This window comes from Bison bison, unplaced genomic scaffold, assembly GCF_000754665.1.
Source record: "Bison bison bison isolate TAMUID 2011002044 unplaced genomic scaffold, Bison_UMD1.0 scf7180017864142, whole genome shotgun sequence".
NCBI classification, from domain to species: domain Eukaryota; kingdom Metazoa; phylum Chordata; class Mammalia; order Artiodactyla; family Bovidae; genus Bison; species Bison bison.
In genome coordinates this window covers 1,785,570-1,793,651 of record NW_011494714.1, presented here as the reverse complement: position 1 = coordinate 1,793,651, position 8,082 = coordinate 1,785,570, and the positions used below count along the sequence as shown (strand labels likewise).

Below are 8,082 nucleotides of genomic sequence, written 5' to 3'. Positions count from 1 at the left end.
TTTTTTTTTTTTTTTTTTCCCAAATCTTTTAGCGGTCTAAAAAGGAAAACTAGGGTAGCTTAGAGCATATATAATTAGGGTCTCCTGGTCACCACTACATGCTAAGAACCCAAACTTCTCTGAGTTCTTGGAGCCAGGAAAGAAGCATGAAGTGGCTTGTGCTCCTCGGGCTGGTGGCCTTCTCAGAGTGCATAGTCAAGTAAGTATGGGGACTGTATGCCACATCATATTCTTTTCTCAGACTTTTCTTTTCATCTGATTATTCTTCCACCCATCAGGTTTAGAAGGGAATGGAATATTTCCCTAAGAGTCTTAAAGTTCAACTCTTACTTACTGATAAGTAACTTACTATAGGAACTGTGGGTCCCAAAGTCTTGGTGTAGATTTGCATGGTTACACAAATCTTGGGGTCCAATCATGTCATGACATATTGAAAATGCAACTCCTTGCAACTGTTCAGTGCACAGTCTATGCAGATGTCAATGTGGTCCTGTGGAATAGCACTTTTCTACATTTTATTCAACATGTCCTCTTTTTTCCCTGTCTACCTCAGTGTGTATATGCCTATGTCTGCATCTCTGTATCACTGTCATTTATCTCTCCATCTCTTTGGAAGTCACTGGGAGTGTATTTCTCTTTCTGTTGTTTCTTTTGATTTTTCATTTGACTTGTCCTTTCTCAAGCCTCTGCATTTCCATTACTTGTTCCCTATATCTTGGATTCTTCTTTCAACTCTCTCTTCTCTGACAACTTGGAGAAAGATACACTGTTTTATATCTGACAAGCAGTGTGACCACAGCCAAATCAGAAACCTCTTGCATTTCAAATTGCTCCCTTATCAAAGAGAATAAGAGTTCCCTTCTACCTCCTTCCTTGAGGTTCTATGAGAAGGATAGTGTGGGATGGCAACAGCAATGTTAATGGCTGTCATTGTTGAGACTTCCTATTTATCAGGTACCTTATATCCATCACGTCTCTTATCCCCAAGATATTCTATTTGGAGGGTTTGTATTGTTACATTCCACCATTTTACCGAAGGGGAGACTGAGACACCACATGGTCATATGGCTTATCCAAGATTGCAGAAAAGAACCTGTATTCAAATCTATGTCTTTGCCATGGTATAGGCATAACATTCTGATAATAATGTACCTCATAAAAATGATTAGAAAATACACAGGGCCATTACAATGACAGTTATACCTTAACACTGACAGCTAATTGTAGCATCTTCTTTGTTTTCTTTGTCAAATGCTTGGTGAAGGAATACCTCTAAGGAGACTGAAGACCATGAGGAAAACCCTCAGTGGAATAAACATGCTGAAGGATTTCTTGAAGGAGCATCCTTACAGATGGTCCCAGATTTCTTTTCGTGGCTCAAAACTAACTATTTACCCGCTGAGAAACATCATGGATGTGAGTATTTTGGGAGGATGGTGCTCCATAATGCCCCCTTGTTCTCTAGCCAGGCATGGGGCTTATTTGGAGGTGCCAGGTGGGATGTTGAGGTTGGGGTTCCTGCACGGGGCAGAGATACTGGAAAACAGGGACCCCAATCAGAGGAGAAGGCACTCTTATCCTCAACTGTTGGTCTTGGTGACTGGGCCTGGCAATTACCAGGTGGCAGGTAAATATTCATTTCTCTGTCAAACATGTGTCATTAGTTTGATGGCGATTGTTCCTTCTGAACTACATGAGCCACTCAGCTACAGATGAAGAATCAGCCATCTCTGATCAAAAGGTAGAACCAACAGCAAAGCAATTGTGAATCCCCAGGCAGAGGAATTCAGTTTCCACAGATGCAAGAATGACAGCAGTAAAAAGTTATTGAATCTGTATTCCATGTATGGCCATAACGATCACTGTGGTCACTGTTTTGAGATTAGACAAAGGGCTTATTTTGTCTTCAAGAATGCCCATGCCAGCCTGAGAGATAGGCAAAGGGTAAATATACGTCAAATGAAAGGGTCACCTGTGTGGTGTTGATTGGATGTGGTCTGAGTTTAGAGGGAGTGGCTGGGGTTGATCAAGAAGGAGCATCTGGAGAAGGGGCTGCTAAGGCTGGGTTTGAAGAGATTACAGAGCTTCTCAAATGAAGGCACCAGGACCTCCTTGGGTGTCCAGTGGTCATAGAGGCCCAGTGGTTATGCCTCTGGGCTTCCCATGTAGGAGGTACCACTTGAACGCTTGGTCATAGAGTCAATATCCTGCATACAATGTAGCACAGGAAAAATATATCAAATGCAGATACCTCTGTGACCAAAGCCTGTGAGCTGCACGGTGGTTAGAAAGTGATCTTAAGAGATATGTGACACCCAGAGGGAGGCAGCAGTTAGGGAATAGAGGGCAGCCAGTTCTGCACTAACCCACTCCCTCCTTCTCCCTGTAGTTGGTCTACCTGGCTAATATCACCATTGGAACACCCCCTCAGGAGTTCCAGGTTTTCCTTGACACAGGCTCATCTGACTTGTGGGTGCCCTCTGACTTTTGCACCAGCCCAGCCTGTTGTGAGTACAGACACCCCCTACCCGGACCATCCTTCACTTGCCCTGCCGCCCTGTTTCCATCCTTGGCACCTGATGACACTCATCTCTTGTGTCTACAGCTAAACACGTTAGATTCAGACATCTTCAGTCTTCCACCTTCCGGCTTACCAATAAGACCTTCAGCATCACCTATGGATCTGGGAGAATTAAAGGAGTTGTTGCTTATGACACAGTTTGGGTAACAGTGTAACAAATGCTGAGTCAGGACTGGCTATGGAGTGACCACTGCTTGAAAAACAGATGCAGGACCATCTGGCAGGACCCATCCTAGCCTAATTCCCATATATATTGGCCATCATATCCATAGGATATGTTTCTGGGGAGGCAGTGCCTGTGGGGATACAGGAGTAAACAAGTTAGCGGACCCAGAAATTTGCTTGAGGTGTGGACTTGCAGCTCCTCTACCCATGAGCAGTTCAAGGTTCATTTTGCTGGGAGAGAGGAGAAGGGATAAAAGCACACACTTTTATATTAACAGACTGTTCCAGGCACTTTCAGGTGGTAACTGGTTTAATCCTGCAACAACCCCACACAGCAGTTACTCTGATTAGCCCATGAGACATATGAGGAAACTGAAGTACAGACCACAAGGGCCTTGCTGAGGGCACACATGTGGTAAAATGTGGAGTTAGGCTGGCTTTTCAGGGCTGAAGTTGCTGTGGGATGTTTGGGGACAGGATAAAACTGATCTGGGGATCCTGGGGGCAGTCAAGGGCTTCAGGTATCCAGAGTGGGAAACTGGGGGCCTGAGAAGTCAAGGGGCCTGATAAATGAGTTCTCACTCTAGAGGACCCTTGAGAGTCTAATAAACCTATGGCCTGCCTCCCCCAGAATGCCCGAGTAGTTCCCCTCTCTTTCTCTCTCGTACACATTCACAGAAATATACACGTATCCCCAAAAGTGAATTCCTCAGGCAGTAGTTTCATAGACCCCGGAAGCAAGATTGTGTTTCAGCTTCTGTCTTCCTGGACAGATGCAGAATCCACAGTACATTACAGAGAATGCAGTCCATTCCTGTTATTAAGTCACAGTGATGCCAAAGAGAAGGCTATCTTGCTTTCATTCATTTTGTCCATAAGATGGCACCAATGGGACCTGGCCTGGCTGTTGGTTGCCCCACCTGTACAGAAGCCACGAGGCCAATTTGACTCACTCAGGTGGTGTTTTTCAGAGGGTCAGATGTTTTAAAATTCACAGCCTGTCTCAAGTGGAACCCAGATTCCCCTCCCAGCTTCATCTAACCATCTGTGGGTCACCAAAGATAGAGCCCAGCCTCAATTCTTCTCTGAGGATCTAACGGCAATGCACCCAGCCCAGTCCTAGCCCCACTTCACATATCTGTAAGTGGGATCACTCTTCTCTCCCACAGATTGGGGACCTTGTAAGTCCTGACCAGCCGTTCGGTCTAAGTGTGGCGGAATATGGGTTTGAAGGCAGAACTTATGATGGCGTCTTTGGCTTGAATTACCCCAACATATCCTTCTCTGGACCCATCCCCATGTTTGACAAGCTGAAGAATCAAGGTGCCATTTCTGAGCCTGTTTTTGCCTTCTACTTGAGCAAGTAAGTCTGAGATGGACAATCACTTTCTCCAAATAAGCTGTAAGTTGCTTTCAGTTGCATGAAAATTATAGAACACTTGGTAAAGAAATATCCTGAGATATAATCTAATCCAGGATAACTATGGCCCCAGGGCCCTACCTGGCGTCACTACTGGCTTTTATAAATAAAATTTTATTGGAACACAACCCTACTCCTGGGCTCAAGATCAGTAAATTGGTCTCCGGGGGTGTGTGAGGAGGAAGGCTAATGGAAGGCAACAGGAAACAAGTTGAAGGAAAAGGCATTAGGATTTGCTTATGAATTTGATAATGAAGGAATGAGAAGGATGGTGGATATCTTTCCCTCCTCATTAGCATTTCACTGGGAGCCCAGGACCAGCTACCCAATCTGTGGAGCCAGTGAGAAATGAAAGTGTGGGACACAATAGTGTGGGACCCCTTGTTCAAGAAATATTAAGCATTTCAAGACAGGGAGAGCAGAGCTGGGGTCCCTTCTGAGTGTGGGACGTCTGGACAGTAGAGGTCACAGGCCAACGGAGCCAACTGTGGGTGACCTGAACCCACACCCTTAGAACTCCCAGGCCTTGGTTTTACTGAAAAATGACAAGGTTGACGAGGGGAAAGCCAAAACACTTCAGCACCCTGTCCTCTGAGGGTGTCTGAGCACTCAGGTCACAGGAGATCCAGGGCATCTTCAGAAGACATAATGGGTGGAGCCCAGCCAAGTGACTGAACTTCTAACCTCCTCTGTGCCACTCATTAGCCAGGAACAGACCTCAGTCTGGATCTCAATCGCTCCTAGACTCGATATCTGCATCTGTACATGGGGACCTTATTAGGGCCTTGGTGGGTGGACAAGCACAGCTCTCAGACTGTGCTGTTGTTACTGTCCTCCAAGGATCCCAGCCTGTCTTCTCTACAGAGACAAGTGGGAGGGCAGTGTGGTGATGTTTGGTGGGGTGGACCACCGCTACTATGAGGGAGAGCTCAACTGGGTGCCATTGATCGAAGCAGGTAGTGGAGTGTACACATGGACTGGTAAGCCTCTCCCTCTGAGGGTCAGCCCAAGTGGTGTTTCCACTACTGTACATGGACACAGGCAGACACCCACAAATACATTCTTAAACATACAGTCACACAGACATATACACCACCCACAATGACGCAGACACACAGACACATGGAAACACACAAGCAGACACATATAAACCTTCACAGAGACACATAAGAACATGCATAGCTAGTCAGAGACACACAAGCACTCACAGAGACACATACAAACACACATACAAATAAACACACAAGCACATAAATACACAAACAACCCATGGGTTCATAATACCCAGGCCTTCTGAGAAAGGCTCTGACCATGGTCCTAAAAGGGTCCAAGAGGTCTGTGCAGCTGGGAGAGGGCTGCACCCACTGCCCTGTGAGGCGTGGAGCATGGTTAGAGGACTCTACAGTGTGGTGAACAGAGGATCAGGGAGAATTTCTCCAGCCTGAACAGAGTTATGATAAGATGACCAACTGTCCAGGGCTACCTAGGACATCGGAAGTTCTCAGTACAGATAAATGTCATTTTAAAAACAGGGACAGTGAGAAAATGGGGGAAACTAGTCTTCTTAGGGAGCAGCTACCCAGCAGTGGAGAGAGGTTGGCTGCAGTCTTAAGACGTGAAAGCAACTAATAAAACAGATATTCCATGTTCTTGGGCACACAGTGGGACAGGGGCTGTAACAGAGAATCAGGAAGGTGGGATCCAGGAGTGACCTGAGGACAAGAGGCATAATTGATAGGATTCTGTGTGATACCCTCAGACAAAAGCTGACCCGTCTTTTGGAGTTTCTGTGGGCTAGTCATGTATTTCCTGGCCAGGGTCTCAGGGTCTGAGCTGGTTGTAGGAGCAGTGCTGGGAAACACCCTCTCCCAGAGGAGCCCCTCTCTCCTACCATGAGAATTTGCTGCCCCTGCAAATCTCCATCTTCACTCTGTGTGCAACCCATTATTTGTTCCCCATCACATACAGCTCTCTGGATGTTTCTTATTGATTTCTCAGTCTTTGTTCATTCATTGAACAGACAAGCATTGAGCATTCACTGTGTGCCAGGCACTTTAGGGATGCAAGGAGATTAAAACTCGCCCTCACACTTAAAAAGGCAGATGTACATGAAGTGACTCGCCCACATAGTGAATTATGACTTTGGTACATGCTAGACATGAGAAGGAGAAGGCAATGGCAACCCACTCCAGTACTTTGCCTGGAAAATCCCAGTGATGGCGGAGCCTGGTGGGCTGCCCTCTATGAGTTCTCCAAGAGTCAGACACGACTGAAGTGAGTCAGCAGCAGCAACAGCAGCAGACATGAGGAAGGGTCTACAGAGAGACCAAGACAGGAGACTGATAAACACCAGGGGAAAGACTTCCCGAAAATAATACAATTAAGGTGGAGCCTGGAAGATGAGAAGAAATTTGCTAGTCAAAGTGCAGTGGAGTCTTCTAGGAAGGAAGACCAGCCTGTGTCAAGGTACAAAATATCCTGGTGCATTTAAGTACTGCATTCGAGGATGTCAAGAAAGGTGCTGTGTCAAGAACAAAGGAAAAGAGGGCAAGAGGTGAAGGGCTGTTTAGGAGACAGTCAGGAAGGGGGCAATTCTGGGGAGAATCTGAGTGACCTTGATGCCCTCTTTCTTCCATTGTCTCTCAGCATCTCCATGAAAAGAAAGGTTATTGCTTTTTCTGACGGCTGTGAGGCCCTTGTGGACACTGGGACATCACATATCGAAGCCCCAGGAAGACTGGTCAATAACATACAGAAGCTCATCGGCACCAGGCTATGGGGTTTCAAGGTGAAGGGTCATGCCCCAGCGTTACTTCCAGTCTCCAAACACAACAAGGAACTCCAGGGCCAATCTCTCACCCTCTCTCTCTAACTGCACTACGTTTATTGTTATGTGGTCAATACCCTCCCCTCTATTATCTTCACCATCAATCGTGTCAACTACCCAGTGCCAGCTCCGAGCCTATATCCTCAAGGTGAGGGGACAATATTGAGGGTTGGTTCTCAAACTGGAGCTTGTAAGAACTCTTGGGCTACTGCTGGGAGGAGGGCGCCCTCTGGAGGCCATGTCACCCCATTGCAGATGCTGCTGAGCCCTGTGGCTGGGCTGGTGCCTCCCACAAAACCAATCACTTGAAAGTAAAGGACTGTGTGGGACACTGATCTTCCTGAAATAAATGTGGAGATACCACACCATATGGCATACTGGGAGTAAGGCAGAGGGGAACACTAAGGTCCTCAGTGCTCAAAGAGCTTCAATTCAATCTGAACCCGTAGGCGCATGAACATGGAATTCAGCACTAGCAGTCCCTGAAATAGGCCATATTACAAGGAGAATGGCTGGGGAGAGTCCCAGTGTGATGTCCTAGCATAAGTTCACAGTCTCCCTTCCCTTCTCAAACTTTCCTGGTTTGAATGATAAATTACATGGTCAGCCTAGTTCTCAGCTGCATCTTTCCCTTGCTCTGGCCAGGTGCTTCCTTTGTGAGTTGGGGTACCTGTCCCCTCTGTGGGGAGGTTGGATCCTAAGGAGAATAAAGGGTGAACAGTGACTGCTCAGCCCACGCACAGGGTGGAGGCTTCATATCAGCTCCCTGCGAGAGTTCAGAGCAGGCTGATGGGCTCAAAGAAGGCTTTGAGGAAGAGAGTGAATTTCAGGAATTCTAAAACCACAAACTCATTGAGCCATATGGAGGGCTGCTTGGTTCTAGGCAAAACTGAACTGGATTCCATGCAAATGGAATCTCAAGGTGGTCTGCACTGGGACACTGGGAACGTACTAGGGGTGATGAGGGCTACGGACTGACCTGTGGGGCTGGGAAACCAGAGTACCTTACCCACCCAAGCCTGGAGGGCCAAAGAGGGTGAGAGTGGGCCGAAGGAGGCTTCTCAGATTTTCTGTCCTTTATTGTGCCCA

General features: G+C 46.9%; 1 pseudogene; it reads left to right on the top strand.

The window, feature by feature from the left end:
* Window positions 1-146: 146 nt before the first annotated feature.
* On the top strand, window positions 147-7,832 carry LOC104988796 (annotated as a pseudogene).
* The last annotated feature ends 250 nt before the right edge of the window (window positions 7,833-8,082 follow it).